We start from the raw sequence: 16,923 nt of genomic DNA, 5'->3' as shown, positions 1-16,923 counted from the left end.
TACTAGTCCTCTTGCCCTTCTTTTGGTAGAGTCAGTTCCTAGGTGACCACGATGCAAGATAATAGTGTACTCTTGTTGCAAGGACTTTGGAACAATTACTTTCAGACCTCTCATAATGATACCATTGTCAGACAAAATCTCACCTCTGTATGGAAAATAAGGTCACACTTCTTGAGGTAAACTAGATTGCTTTGATGGCCATCCTTGACTGATAAAGTGGTTGAGACTCTGTAAAACTGGATCTGTAGCTGTGTGATCTCTCAGCTCATCAAAATGTGTAGAAGAAAAATTTCTCATTTCCATGATTTAAAAATTAAGGTTCTCATTCTCATGCTGTTCAGTGATGTTTCTGGGTGATCTGGGCAATGTTTCAGCAAGATAGAGAAGTTTGCCCTTCTTATAGACAAGAGTGAAATTATACTTTTGCAATCTTAGCATCATGCATTGCAGTCTGGCTGGAGCTGAATGCATAGGCTTTCTCAAGATAGTGACTAGAGGTTGGTGGTCTGTTTCAATCTGGATAGGTCTACCATAAACATAATCATGGAACTTCGAAAACGCAAACACAATTGCCAAAAGCTCTTTCTTGATCTGAGCATAATGCATTTCAGTTTGGATTAAGAGTTCTCAATGCGTAAGCAACAAGATGATCCTCTTGTAGAATGACTGCACCAAGACCAAATTTCAAAGCATCACATTAAACAGTAACTGGCTTGTGAACATCATAGTGTCTGAGAGTTGGTGGAATAGCATTTCTCTGTTTCAGGACATGAAATGCTCTTTAGTGTTGCTCTAACCAAGACCAGGATACATCTTTATGTGTCAGCTCTCTAAGCAGTGTTGATAGTTGGCTTAAGTCTGGAATGAACTTGCCTAGATAGTTAACCATGCCAAGAAGATATTGTAGGGCTTGAACTTTGTCCGGAGCTGGCATCTCGAAAATGGCTGTTTGCTTTGAAGGGTCTGATCGTAGACCTGAACTAGTACATAAATGACCAAAATAAGTAACCTCTTGTAGCCTGAATTTGCATTTCTGTGGATTGAGCCTAAGGTTTACTTGACGTGCTCTTTCCAGAACTTTTCTGAGGTTTCTGTCATGCTCTGCTTCACCATTACCTCCTACTAGCATGCTGTCAACTATAATAGAATATGGATACCTAGAAAAAAAGTTGCTCCATTGCACGTTGAATGACTTCACTTGCAGAATTTATCCCAAATGGCATTCTCAAAAATCTCTGCCTTTCAAACAGAGTACTAAAAGTAGTGAGTAATGAGGATTTCTTGTCAAGCTGAATTTGCCAGAATTAACTCTTTGCATCTAAGACAGAAAAAAACAGTATCATTTGGCATCAGAGCTGCGACTTCTTCGACTGTGTGCATTGGATGATGAGGTCTTTTGAGTGCTTTGTTCAAATCTCTTGGATCAATACATATTCTGATGTCATCTGAGCCTTTCATATGAGCTGCCATCATGGAAAAAAACAATTCAGTTGGTTTATCTACTGAACAGAACAAACCTTGTTGCACCATTTTATCTAATTAAGCTTTGACTCTCTCCTGCATTACTATTGGAACTTTCAGAGCTGGTCTGATAACTGGACTGACATCTGGGTCTAACTTCATGCAGTTCACAACTGGAAACTTCCCTAGTTTGTCTTCAAGAAGATCAACATAGGTAGAAAAAAACGTACTGGGTGAAATTAGAGTAGTGGTCTTTCAGGCTTACTTGGTGGACTTCCTTATTAAATGAAAGCAGTCCCATTTTCAAACTGTCTCTGAGCCCTAATAATGATTGGACATGCCTCTTGACCACATAAAATAACAAGTCATAACTTCTCCCACCAGAGTAACATGAAAGCACTACTGAGCCTTCAGTGTGAATTTCTTCACCACCATAAGCAACAAGCTTTGCACACCTTGCCAAATCAAGCCTTTCACCATGACACACTCTACCAAATGTTTCTGCTGACATAACATTGCACTTGAAACCTGTGTCAACTTTGAATTCTGTGGGTTTGCTATTTATCCAGATAGTACAAAATATTTCATTCTTTGCCCTTAAACCTACTGCATTAACTGTTTCATGAATCACTGACACACCATCAATGTAAAGAGTAGGGTTGCGGTTTTCTAATTGATCAACTTGTTTCTTAAAATGTTCCATTTTAATAAAATAATGTGGGCCTTTTGATTTACAAAACCTCTTGAAATTATTCCATTATTGCATTTGTGGCATTGCTGACTAAAAGCTAAACATTTCTCCCTTATAGATTCATGACTTCCACCACAACTACGACTGTTGGCAATAAAACTGGGTAAGCACACACCCTCACTCTTATGTCTATTTACTGACTGACTCTTATGCTTCACAGAGACTGTGTGAACTCTGGAATTTACTAGAAAGCTCTGGGGTTTACCAGTGGGTGTTGCAGGGGCTACAGTTGCTGCCATGTGCTTGGGCATGCGTCTTTTAACCAAGTGATGCATACTATCAACATGAGCTCGGGAAGTTACTGGAAGCATGCATCTCTCATTTGTAAGCATATGTGTGTGCTTTTCTGTGAGCTCATATATCTGACAAATCTCAATGACCTTATTCAAAGTTAAATCACTGTCATGAAGCAAAATCTTCCTCACAGCATCATCTTTTATACCACACATAAGTATGTCTTTTATCAACTCATCCCCTAAATCACCAAATCTGCACATTTTAGCCTTGTTTCTCAAGTCAGTTATGTATGCTGCAAATGTTTCACCAAGGTTTTGATACCTTGTATAAAATAAGTGCTTTTCCACTGTAACATTTGTCTGGTAGTTACACATTTCTCTAAATTTATGTTTTAAGCACTCAGGGTTCTCCTTTGACTCAGTCAGTACAACAATATGGCGGCTTTCCCCTCTCCTGCATAGACAGCAGGTGCATACACAAATGAACGTTCCCTTTCTATGGCTTTTGACCCAGCTAAATTAAGCAGAATAAATGCTTTTGTATGATCATCTTTATCAGAAAATGCAGCCTGTATGAAAATGTCATACTCTTGCTCAAACAGTCTCCAGTTCTCTGCAATATTACTGTCAAACACAAGTGCACTGGGTTTTCGAAATCCACCTGCCATGCCCACAAGGTATGCACAAACACACTGAAACTATGGCCCTTGTAATTATGTGTAAACAAACTGTTCTGTGAGCTTGTAATAACATTCAAATGTACAATAAACTCTTTGAAATACTGTATTTTGTGAAATATGCTCTGAAATGGCTGTATTTTGCAAAATAACTTTACTGTAATACTGCACAAATGTGAACACTTTATACACTTCTGATAACTCAGATATCTTTCATTAATACGAAAAATATGTGCTTAGCGAAAATGCAGTTGTTTCCTCTTATGTATTAATTTTATGCAATTTGGACATTATTTCAAATATTTTCAGTAGTAATTTGAATATTTTTATCAATATTGGACATATTGGTTTATTCAAATATCATTTAGAATGTTCTGCATGCCTCGTTTCATATTTTGCAAATAAGAAATTATTTGAACATGTTTTAACATCTGAAATTCGTTTCTGATCTGTTTTGTGAATTATGCGTGCAGTAGGGATGATTCACTCCTCTGTATTCCTCCAATGCCAACCGGGTGCTTCTTGGACTCAAATGGAAGAAACTAGAGCTCTTTCTGGCAACAAGTTGTTTTGGCCATGCTTCCTTTAACACCATGCTCTTTTAGACACATCACTTCTGACACCATGTCGTTCGTCCCTCTCTAACATAGATGATAAGCAGGTGGTGTATTTTGTTTAGATGCTTCAATGCATAAAAACACATCAGGATGAATAGGAGCATCATAAAATATAAACAAACTGATTAACAGACAGACCTTACAGACATACATACTTACATCTCAACAGCTTACTATAAAATGGCAGTCATACTCGCACGTGCTCAATATTTATACACTTGTGCAAGCCCTTGGATAGCTTCTTAAAAGTATATACACACACATTGATCTACGCACTTTAGCAGCTGCCATCAATTTTCACAGAAAAAAAAGTTTAGTGAAAGGGCAGTGTGCAAGGTTAGCAAGGATGATCTCTAATGATAATGTTTTTGAGAACGAATGTGATATATTAGCAAAAATGTTTTTGGAAAGGGGGTATCCAGCTTATATGATTAATTAAATCAGGTTGAAAGTTAAGAAAGGGAGGCAAGATAGGTTTAAAGCGCTTTGGGGTAGTGAATTTTTCAGTGACAAAATTAACCCACAAGGAAGTGAAACTGAAAAAAATTGTTATAATTTAGCATTAGTATTACAATATTTCCCAGATCACACTAGTATTAAAAAGATAATTAACAAGAATTGGGCTATTTTCAGCTTTGACCAAACCCTGTGTAGTACACTGGGGGACAAACCTCAATTTGTATTTAAAATGGGATAACATTTTAAAAATAAACTGGAATAAAACAATAACTATAATAAAAGTAAGAATAACCTTAATGAATTAGTGACTGCAATAGGAATGAAAAAATGTTGGCTTTGCAATCAGTCTAACCATTTATATTTAGATGATAAAATCAAGAATCGAGGCAAAATCATCAATTTGGGGAAAGGCTTTGATTGTACATCTATAGGGGTGGTATATATAAGCCTATGTGATGTTTGTGATGCATTTTATGTGAGCAAAACTGAATGGATGTTGGTTAAATGTATTTATGAACATTACTATGATTTAAAAAGAAGAAATGAAAAAAAATGCATTGTATAAACATTCTATCACAGAAATTATACACTTGCAGTTTTAGAACAAATAACAGAAAATTCACATGGGGTCCATGGGAAACTTTATTTAATAGAGTATAGAGAATTACACTGGCAACTTAGGTTGAACATGGACACCCCACCAAGTTTAAATGATAACATTTTGATATGTAGTGTGTTTAAGCTAAGAGCTACTAAACTTTAACAGAATAATTTTGTTATATTTTAATGGAATTATTTTCGGCACACTTACTATATATATATATATATATATATATATATATATATATATATATATATATATATATATATTTGTGTGTGTATATGTGTGTGTGTATATATATATATATATATATATATGTGTCTTTTTGATATTTCTATACATAATGTTCTCTGAGTCATAATTCTTTTAATTGGGTTTTTACATTTTTTCATGCCTAAAAATTTTAGTGATTTTGTTTTTTATATATTTTTATATTACTGTGTCTTAGATAAAAATCTGAAAATTGATGACTGTGTCTTTAGGAATGCATTTTCATTTAGATTTCTCCAGTTGATTACAATATTATATTTACATAATTAATTAAATGGATCATGAGATTTTAATATATAGATACAGCTGAAGACTTTATTTTATCGGGTTCTGAAGAAGTCCTAGATTGAAATGACAACAGTTCTTAACTATTTATAATAAAACATTTTGTAGTGCACCAGTGGCTTTTATTTGCTTGTATTTCACACTTCTACTGTGTCTGGCAGAATCCTTTTGGTTTAATTACTCTTCTTACCTTTAGTCAAAATTATTTTCCTGTAGTTGTAAATCTTGTTGATATTATAGTTCCACCATGGGGGGTTGTTGCTGGGGTTTGCCCTGCGCTTGTTCCTGCAGAGTACACCTGCTTCTATGCAACTGTTTACATGCTAGTATAGTGTGGTGATATATATATTTTTTGCATATACAGTGTTGTTAACTGTGTTTGGTGGGGATTTCAAGCTTGCCAATGTATCACTTAATAATAGGTAGTTTGTCTTAGACAAATTTCTAAAGGTCTTTGGGTGGAAGGGGTCTCTGGTTTCTATTTTATTTTGAAGGGACAGCTTTATGGTCCGACCTAATAAGAAAGGAAGATATGCAAGGAATGATGCAAGATGCTCCCATATTAGTAAGGACAAGATCCAAGATATTGTTCCCCTGCATGGGTACCCTAACTAATTGTTCCAGTGTATTTGTATTGACAAATCCAGGAATCTCTGTTTGTGCACTAGTGATGGTGTAGGTTTCCCAGTTTATAGCTAAATAGTTTAGATCACTAGGAAAATGGTACTGGGTTTCATACTGAGTGATCCTAGCTCCTGTAGATAGGAGCCATGGCTTTCTTGAGTCATAGAGAGTTCTATAACTAGTTAGTATATGGTACGAGACCTTCCTGATGGTTACTTAGACATGAAGAAGATCTACTGAATCATCCTGCTTTACCAGTCTTGATGCGAGTCTCTTCTGGATGAAGATTGAGGTATCTCCTCCTTTTATTATATTATCAAGTCCTATGGATGATGATTTTTTTTTGTTTGTTTTGAAAACACCCTTTAGCAAGTGTGTTTTGGTTATAATGGAGAGACTGAGATTCTGTGGGATATGTGGGCTTTATGTAGTTGTTTCAGGGGTGTAATTTGCACTGAAGTTGCTAGTTAGTATGTTGGCTATATCTACTGGACCAAGCAGGTATTGCCATTTTGGATAAACTCCGAGTAGCACTGGGTGTTATGTCTTAGTTTCTTAATGTAACTAAAGAAAGATGTGAGAATGCCTTTAGCTTCTGATGCTAGTCTAAGTTCACAGGATGCATTTATTTTCTTTATGGTGTTGTTTAGTTCCTTGATTTGATGTTTTTTGTTTTGCTGTATTGTTTAAGGAAAGCATATGACAAGGTCCCAAGAAAACTGATTTGGGCAGTCTAGCCATGATTCAGTCGCAGAAACACTGGTAGAATTAGTGCAAATTATGTACAAGAACCCAATGACTCAATTATAGACAGTATTTGGTCTCACAGAAGGGGTTCCAGTGGGACAGGGTGTGCACTAGGATTCAGCTGTGAGCCCACTGCTGTTCATATTGGTGATGAACTACATTAGCAAACTTGTTGAAGGGGAGAGATCAACAAAGTTGCTCTATGCAGATGATGTGGTATTACAGGCAGACTCAGAGCAAGAACTTCAGCAAAGGATAGGAGAATGGAATGTAAAACTGAAGATGCATGGGATGAAACTGAGTACAGATAAGATAGTTTTAATGGCATCAAATGGTGGGGTTCAGAAGAAGCTGAGAACTGAGATAGAAGGGAAAATAGTGTAACAGGTTACAGCTTCAAGTATCTGGGAGGGTTGTTTGAGGAGAAGGGAAGTCTGAATGAGGAAGTCAAAGCTAGAATTAGAGGGGCTCCAGCCAGCTGGCACAGTCAGGTATACAGCATGACAGAAGAATGCCAAAGAAGCTGAAAAGAAAGGTGTACAAAACAGAGGTGTGATCAGTATTATTGTATGGTATGGAAACCTGGGCAGTAAAGGCAGAGCAGTTGAGGATGCTAGAGATGAAGTGCATGAGACAGGTGGTAGGGTGCACACTGTGGGACAAATGAAGAAATGAGGACATAAAAACAGAAGCCAAAGTAGCTCCAATTACAGAAAAAGTCAAAGAGAACAGATTACAGTGGTTCAGGGATGTGCAGAAAAATAGAAGACAATCTGGTGACAGACAGGAAAAAGGCAAGAGGAAACGAGGACATCCAGCAAAGAGATTGATGGATTGTGTGAGAGAAGGCCTGTGACAGTCAGGCATGAGTGTCAAAGAAGGCAGGACAGTGACATTGAATAGACAGAGATGGTGATAGTTGATACAACACCCTGACCCCATCTCAAAAATGGGAAAAAGGGGGATGATGTTGATGTATTGTTTAAGAAGCTTTTTTTATTTTATTTTACTCCTTATTTATATATGTGGCTCAGCAGGCTGATTTACATTTAAACTTCCCATTGTGTTTGGATTTAGTGGGGATTGCCAGGTCAATGCTCTTATGTAGGTGTGCATTGAGTTTACTTCGTAACTACTTGCTGTGGCAGTATCTTGGATAATACAGTTAAACTTGAATTTTGGGACTTTCACATAGAATGTTACAAGGGTGGTACATTTGAACTCTGAATTTTATATTTGCATTTGTTAGGAGATTTTGAAAGAAAAGTTTAGCAGTTAGTGATTGGATTAAACTGATAAAGTGAGTGCCAAGGGAATAGTACATGTCAATGCCATGTTAGTAAGGACCTCTAGTGATTTCTTTGCAATTTGGACCAAAGAGTTTTTGTTTATGAAATCAAGGATTTTTTGGATGTAATCTACAGTTGAGGTAGAAGTATATAAGTTTATCATCAGGTAGTTAAAGTCTACTAGGATAATGAAATTCCTGTTAAAGGAGAACCACACCCACAGACTCAAAAAACATGCTTATTTCACCATGGTTTGGTGTTTCCTACATTTTAACACCATTCTCGGACTATTTACAGATTTGTAAATATTTTTATACATAATTTTTGAGTCTGACCACATAGAGTCTGGCATCTTGAAGTAATTCTGATTGTTTAGTCTGCCTCTAGGTATCCCATAATGCAGTGCTTATTTGTAAAAAATTACATCACACAGGTCTCTTTCTTCCTAAAGCTTCTGTCACTGCACTGATTTTACATGCATACACTGCTGTCTTTCAGTCAATTTTATGTAACATTTCATGCCGTTCAATGACTATTTAAAACACAAACAGTGCAAATGCCACAGAACAGACTTTCAAAGTGCTTTTTACTGACGCTTATTTTTAGAATGGCTAAACTGCAGTCTTTTGTGAAGCCTGAATTTGTACTACTTTGACTCATATCCCATCCTCCTTCACACCAACCTCCCTAGCTGTTAAAGTGCTAAGGGTAATTTGAGCTGTTACCTACTGTGACTGTGTCCGGTTCGACTTTCAGCTAGACCGTCTTCTGTGTGGAGATATGCGTGAATGGTTGTACCTTCGTTGAAGGTTGTGCATCAGGGCTGGTAACTCAGCACGTAAAAATCAACTACCAATCATTAGAGGACCGGAGTTCCGCTGTGGCGACCCCTAACCGGGAAAAGCCGAAAGATGCAACAACAACAACAACCTACTGTGACTGACAGCTCACAGCAGCAGACTTGACTCATGAAATGTTTCCTTCTTCTAGCCTTTACTTTCTGTAAGGGTAGGAGAAGGACGAGGGAGCTGTGACATCACAGCATGGGTGGGTCTTTAGGACATTAGTGGTGATGTCAGTTTGGAGAGGGAAATGTCCAGAAAATTACCTGTATCCAGTGGCCTTCATAGATTAGTACTAAGCTAATTGCCCTTGCGAGCCATTTTAAGCTTAGCCAATTATCCCTTGTGAGACTCAAACCCTGCACCCTGTGTTTGTAAGGCAAACACCGTAACCATTAGGCCATCCTCATGACATCAGTAAACTGGAGACTTTTCCAGAGTGGGACAAAAGTTTTTTTGAAAGTGAAACCAACACAGTACAGTAAGGTGCTATTCTAGTGGAGAGAAACAGTCAATTTAAAATATTTTAAATGGTGTATTTTTGTTTATTCATAGCAGGGCCCATAAATAGGAAGACAAAGACCAAGAAGTTGAGCATTTAATAACATAATCCCATTATTGTCCTTTAATTTGAAGTTCATCCAGTGTATTTAGGAATATAACATGTTTTTTTGGTAACATGGATATGAAATATGGATAATCTACCACAGTAACTATTAAGCCAAAAAGCATGGTAAGTTTAAAAACCTGGAAAGGAGAATGTCCATTCAGTACTTTTAGAACACATTTCTGTAATAACATACATGCATGTATGTGGCTCCAAATGCAGCAGGGTCTCAAGATCAGACAATTTGTTATTTATACTACTGGCTTTGAACAGAACAACCTTGATGTGGTCTAGTGCTTGATCTGTTTCTTTTATTAAATTGGATGATCCATTAGCTGGACTCTGCATAAAAAGGCACTATTAGGTGGCAAAGGCCTTACATGCAGAGGCCCTGGAATGACAGTTGCAAACCATCCCTGGCAAAGCAAGAGTGACTTTCTGGCATCACTGCAAATGCAGACATATACTGGAACCCCCTAGCATGACACCAACTATCCAGCCAGTTATTGAAGACAATCAATTTTTCCTTTTATTTTGGCACGATTCAAGGAGAGGGAAGGATTCCTTTTTAAAACCAGGGTCTTATCTTCATTTATGACATGCATGGAGTACTCAGCCATGTCTCTCTGCATATCCCTCAGGGTTTTACTTGCCAGGTTTTTCACACTTGCATGGGCAATCATATTTGTTTGGCTTAAGGGGCTTTAGGGCTCCTATTATGTCAGAGATCATTTCTCATAAAAGGCAACTCACTGTTGCTCTCTCTTTGTCTAGCCTTGTGACAACTGAATTAGTGTGTCTGACCAGTCACCAATCACTAGAACACATTTGTTAGGAAGGTGTCTAAGTAGACTAGTTTTTGAGTGGTTTATTATCTGGTGATGGTTTACTGTGATACTCAGATAGTTGTTGAATCTGATTTATGCTGAGCTCTAGATTTACTAGGTTATGGAGGCTTCATCAGGATTTTAATGGCATGAGTGTATGATAGTTTACTGTGTAGTTGAGTTGAATGCATCGGTGGCGTGTGTTGCTCACAGGTAGTGTTTATTTTATTTTGTTTATTTTTTTGTGAGAGGGATGCCCCCAGATTGGCTAAATACTTGCATTTCTCACATATAGATAATGATGAGCTAAGTAATAATTCATTGTCTGTTAGCATCGCGCAGTTGATACACTGCCAGAACATACAAAGTGCAATGAGGCTGCCAACTGAGGGTGAACAAGCTGGCTAACCTTTAATTGGGTACAAGAATTCAGTAAAGGAATTTAATATTACTTAATTTTAAGAAAATGTTTGTTAGGAATGTGGCATAAGGATTTATTAATAGATGGTTTGTTATTGTAGCGTAAAAGGGGATAAGTTAATATTGCAAGAACATTGCTTAAGAATTTATTTATAAGTAGCTCATATTTGTAGTGTAAGAGGAAAAAAAATAATAAAAATATTTTTATTTTATTATTATTTTACATTTGTTGACTGGGATAGTCCGACTGGATACATGTCCATTTTCAGCAGAGGCCCAGGAAGAAAAGCTCCAAAATTACAAAAAGATAAAGACAAGCAAGTTACAGTATATGCACAAACATATTGTATTAACATACAAGTTACAGTCTCACAATTCAAGCCTATGAAGAATACAGTTTATATTCACAAATATATACAAATATGTTGCAGTTTCTCTTATCAAACCTATAGGTGCAGCTATATACAGAGTATCTGCAGAGATGTTACAGTTTCTCTTTTCAAACCTTTTAGTGTAAGAGGTAAATCGCTGTGATTAAAAATTGCAGGGATATGGAAGTAGATGAGGCTTTAGTAAGGGTTAGAGCAAGGACATAACCAGTGAGTTTTAAAATACTGGATTAGTTTTTTTTTTTAACTGATTAAGGGGAGGGATTCAGTGTAAGGTCAGATGGGAGCGAATTCCAGGTTTTGCCTACTGAATTTGCAAACAAAGATTCTCCAGATAGGTTGTTAGGTTTAACAGATTGAACCAAAAGTTTTGTAGTGGAACGAAGTTGCCTATCGTTTTTGTAGGGATGGATAATGTTTTTAAGGGAGGGTGTTTTTTTCTGGATGGTTAATAACCTTGAATGCTACAGTAAGCTGATTATATTGAATTAGCCTGGGGAGTTCTAGCCATCCTAAGAGGTTTAGGTTTTGACAATGGTGTGTCCTGTAGGGAGTTTCTGTGGCAAAGTTGGCAATTTGATTGTAGCAGCTAGAGAGTTTGCTGAGATTAGTTTTGGTCAAGTTAGTGAGTACTGGCAAGGCATAGAGTAGAGTTGAAAGCAGATGGGTACGGGCAATGGCAGCCCTAGCTAGAGTGGTGAGAAAAGGTTTGTTTTCATATAGGGAGCCATATTTTTTATTAACAGTTTTAATAGTTTGGTTTACATGCATATCATATTTGAGGTTGTTCTCTATTATAACACCATTGGTATACATATCTGGTGAGATTATGGTCCCATTGTTAGATGTTATAGTAAACAAAGGTTGAGAGGATTTGTGAGTAAGGGAGAAGAGTAATAGCTTTGTTTTATTAGAGTTTAATATCAGCTGTTGATTAGTGATCATGTTTTCCACTGTATTAAAGGTTTTCTGGGTTAAACTAAGGAGATCTGTAGGGGTAAAGGCTGAGCAAATCAGGGTGGAGTCATTGGCATATTGTATACAGGTTGCATCTGGGATTACAGTGTGGAAGTCACTGATAAAGAGGGAGAAAAGGAGGGGACCTAATATGGAGCCTTGAGGGACACCAAGGGTAAGGGGGAGAAGGGTGGAGAGTTTGTCCTGCCAAAGGACAGCCTGCTGTCTTCCACTAAGATAAGATTGAAACCATTGTATGGCATGGTTGTTTAGGGATATTTTCTTTAGGGCAAGTAAGAGTAGCTGATGGTTAACCATGTCGGAGACCTTGGAAAGATCGAGAAACAGGGCAGAAGATAGTTTGTTGTTATTGTTGGAATTTATGACATTAGAAAAGGAGAGGAGGGCTGAGGTGATACTGTGCTGTGGTCTAAATCCATGCTGGGAGTTGGCCAGAAGATTATATTAAATAAGGTAGTGTAAGAGTTGTTTATGGATATACTTTTCCATAATTTTAGCCAGAGGGGAAAGGATAGCTATTGGTCTATAGTTTGACAGCTCAATGGAGCTGCCTCCTTTGTTGAGTGGTATGATGTGATATTTTCCAGATAGAGAGGATAGAGGCTTCAGTTATGGTTCTGTTTATCAAAATATACAGGGAATGCTATAACATCAGCAGCTTTTTGCAAGTAGTCTGCAGGAGGAGGTCAGCTGAAAGGGTGGTTGGTTTGAGTTTTTTAATTAGGGCTCTAATGAGTGAAGTCGGAAATCTGTGGAAGCTGAAGGAGAGAATGACACTGGGTTTAAAGGGTTCAGCATTAGGACAAGTGGGTTTAAGTCTGCTAGCAAGGGCCTTGATGGTTTCTGTAAAGAAACTGTTGAAGGTGTTGGCAATGGACTCCGGCGATATTTGGGTTGGGGCTGAGGGGGCTGGAGTTGTGGATTGCCCTGGGTGGAGGAGTTTGTTAATACCTGCCCGGAACTTCTGTGGCTTATTGTGGCATTTCTGCTGTAGATGGCAGAAATAGTTTTTTTTGTCTAGTAATATGAGTAATAAGAACAGTTACCAGTTATCTAAAATAATACTGGAGACAAATCTAATTAGTAGGTAGTGTGGCAAGGAAGATACAGAGTCTTTGTGAATGGGAAAATGACTAGGTCCATTTGTACAGAATTTGAAAATGGAAGAGCCTGTGCCTGATAATAGTACAGTATTTTGCTGAACTGCATGGAGTGGTGCTCAATGTTGTTTATCTCAGTAGAGAAAATGAAAGAACTAATAGAAAAGTAGGTGGGACTATATCCAATAATGCCTATTTCCTGACTGCAGTAGCAATTTAATTCACTACCACAGAACAAGGATGACTTAGCAGTAAGTCATGTTGTCTGTGAGCTGGGATTGAGGATGTTCCTAAGTTGCCTGATTCTTCAGGTGAACGGCATGGTTCTCTCATCAGTTCCATGAGCAGCTAATGGAACTGGCTGTCAGCAACCACATGAAGAGTACTCCAAGGGGAATATTCTTTGGGTGGGGGGTTGGCAGTTTTTCTTTTTATGGGAGCCACTATGAGGGCTGACACACTGCCTGTTTGTTTTGCTTGCCAGTTTGGGACGGCATTGAGGTAGTGGGAGATACGATCACGAGCACTTTATTAATTTAATAATAACAAATCATTATGGACCTCATAAATAAAAACATAGATGACCTCCAAATCCTGGATCCTACTCAATTTGGCTTCTCAAAGGGCAGATCTTGCCTGTTAAATCAGGCAGATTTCTTTGAAAGTGTGACCAAGGCCATTGATGAGAGCAAATCTGTTCATACAGCATACCTCAATTTGGCAAAGGCTTTCAACACAATCCCACATTCAGGCATTACCAATAAACTTAGCAAACTGAATGCAGACCTTTTCATTGTAAGATGAATTGCCAAATGGCTCACAAGCCAGACACACACTATCAAAGTGGGTGACTCCACATCAAGAAGCAGACCTGCGAATAGCGGGGTGCCACAGGGGTCAGTGCTGGGCCCCCTACTGTTTGGTATATACTTCTCAGAAGTTCAGATCAAAACTAAAGGGTTGTGACTGGCCAAGTATGCAGATGACTGCAAACTAGGTGCAATGACTGAATCCCCAAATGATGTCAGTATACTCCAGGATGGTCTCACACAGACCATCGACAGGTGTATTAGTCACGGTCTCAAACTGAATGCAAAGAAATGCATCATCATTCCCTTTGGCACCAACAATGTCCCTTCACACTATCAAATAAATAGCAATACCCTAAGTACCCATGAAGTGGTAAGGGACCTGGGATCACAAGTTGACCGTGACCTTAACTTCAAACATCATGTGTCTACTGTTGTAAGGAAAGCTTTCCACATAGCTCCCTTGATTACTAAAACCATTACCTCACGAACAAAAGCAATTTTAACCCCACCCCTATACTTGGCACTTATATGGCCCATAATTGAGTATAACGCCCTATTTGGTATTACTATACTAAGCATCTACAGCAATCAGAGAGATCTCAGAGGTTTCTAACAAAGAAGATCAAGGCTCTCCAGCATGTGCCTTACATGAACTGACTAAAATCCCTGTGACTATACTCCATATCATATAGACTTCTTAAAGGGGAGACTTATGCCTGGCCTGTTGCTTGTTTTGTGTACATTAAAAAACGGTAAAGCTTGGGTGTTCATTTAAGTAGTTTATTGCATACAAACACATCAGGATGGATGGCAGGAACATTAAAATTAAATAAACTAAGTAACTAACTGACTGACTACATACAATACCTCCCAACCATACTGAATTACTCATCTTTTACTGAGTTTTGGGGTCCAAATGAAGGGGTGCCACGATTCCCGAGTGGCACCCCTTCATTTTTTCTTTATGTTTTTTTTAATTTTTAGATTCTCATGCTGTTTGAGTTAATGTCATCACATGCACGATGATGTCAGCTCCATCAGGGCTACCAGCCAGTTGAAATCGAGCTCAAGGAGCTCACATCGTGCACACATGTCCAGCTGGCCTGGCTGCTCAAATGCGAGTGGGAACAGCCAGCAGCAATTGGATTATTAATGTTCAGGGCTCAGCAGCACTTTATGTTCGGAATGAACAGCAGCAATGGATTATTTATGGCAGCAAGTAAGGAAAACACTTTATGTTTATGTCTGGAACTTGGATTATTTATGTTCAGGGCTCAGCAGCATTTATGGCAGCAAGTAAGGAAACTGGTGTATGTGTGTATGTGTGTGTGTGTGTGTGTGTGTGTGTGTGTGTGTGTGTGTGTGTGTGTGTGTGTGTGTGTGTGTGTGTGTGTGTGCATGTGTGTGTGTGTTTGTGCATGTATGTGGATTTTTTTAAGCCCTGATGTGCAGAGTAAGACCCCTTCAAGCCCATCTCTTTATTGTTTTCACTTGGAGATCACTGCATTTTGGAGAAGAAGCAGTCCTTACAGGCAATGTAATGCCTGTCTCTTCTACAGTCTTCAAAGTGCTGTAAACGTGGACCACCTGGAGCATGCTAATAACCAGTATATAAATCTTGCTTTGCAAGGAAAGCAGCAACAGAACTCTTCAAAAATTCAGTGTCAGTTCAACCCAGCATGTTTGAGCAAATAAATATGGATTGAGGCTTGAGCTCCTGAGACTAGGCAAGTGAAAGTATAACTCTTGGGTACTTCATAGTGTGTGGGTCTTTATGACGTGTAGGGTGTGATGTGCTGGAATGTTCCTGGGTTGGGAAGTGCTGAGAGAGCAAAATGCTGGTGAGAGGTTGAGAGCTTGGAATGTACTGGGACATCCGAGTAGTCATATTGAAATACAGGGGTTAGAGGCACATCCCTCTTAAATATGTTCATTTTTTTAAATCACGTATTTTAATTTATTTTTAAGTATGTACCATGGTTTTGCACTATGATGTTTCATGATTTGGCAGGTGAACATAAGGAGCTGTGCGTCACTTAGAGCTGTGTTACACGGCATATACTTAAATATATTTTTTGCTACATTTATTTTTTGGTTACATGTTTTGCTTGCTTTATGAAGTAAAATGCATATTTAAGTGTAATATTACTGTTTAAGTTAATGGCGTTAATATTTGTGATGTTCTGCAAATGAACTTTCATGTAACCATGGCTGTAGGAGTTGCATTCAGTGATGTAATTGTTTTAACTCTACCATTTTGGCAAATTAAGTTTGTTTACTTATGATTTAGCAAACTGTGATTCATAGTTCATAGGTTCATAGGTAGATACTAGGCTATCTGCCCTAGGGCATTTATAAGCCTAGCCAGAGTGTATTTGGCTTCCGCCTCCCTATTAGATTAGCCTACTGTGCCTCTGTAAAGTAGGTCACAGAAGGTACCCTTTTAAGGTTAGTTGACTGTGCCTTTGTCTAGCAGGGACACTGGGGAGATCCCAGGGGTGAATTTGCGATTTCCCATCCACGTGTCCAAATTTCGCTTGAAGAGGGTCAGCGAGGGGCTATGTCTAACATGAACTGGGATTCTATTCCAGAGTGAGGGGAGCCTCTGGGAAATGAATCTGTCCCTCCAGCATGTCCTATTTATTTTTGTGCTGAGGTTTAGGTCCCTGGAGTGTGTAGCTCTAAGGGACTTGGATTTTTTGAGGTGGAGCATGTCCAATAATTCTGGGTTTGACATGGCTTTGTACGTCAGGCATAGATCACCTCTGAGTAGGCGGTAAGCAACTGAGTAGAGCTGGAGTTTCTTTAGTCGAGCTGCATAGGACATCTGTTTGTAGCCCATGATCCTCTTGGTGAGGTACTTTTGGGGTCTCTCCAGTTGCTGCAGGTGTTGGGTAAGGTACATCCCAAAAGGGGCATTGTATTCAATTA

This window comes from Protopterus annectens, chromosome 3.part1, assembly GCF_019279795.1.
Source record: "Protopterus annectens isolate FY-2018-M chromosome 3.part1, PAN1.0, whole genome shotgun sequence".
NCBI classification, from domain to species: Eukaryota; Metazoa; Chordata; order Ceratodontiformes; family Protopteridae; genus Protopterus; species Protopterus annectens.
This window is presented reverse-complemented; position numbering follows the sequence as displayed.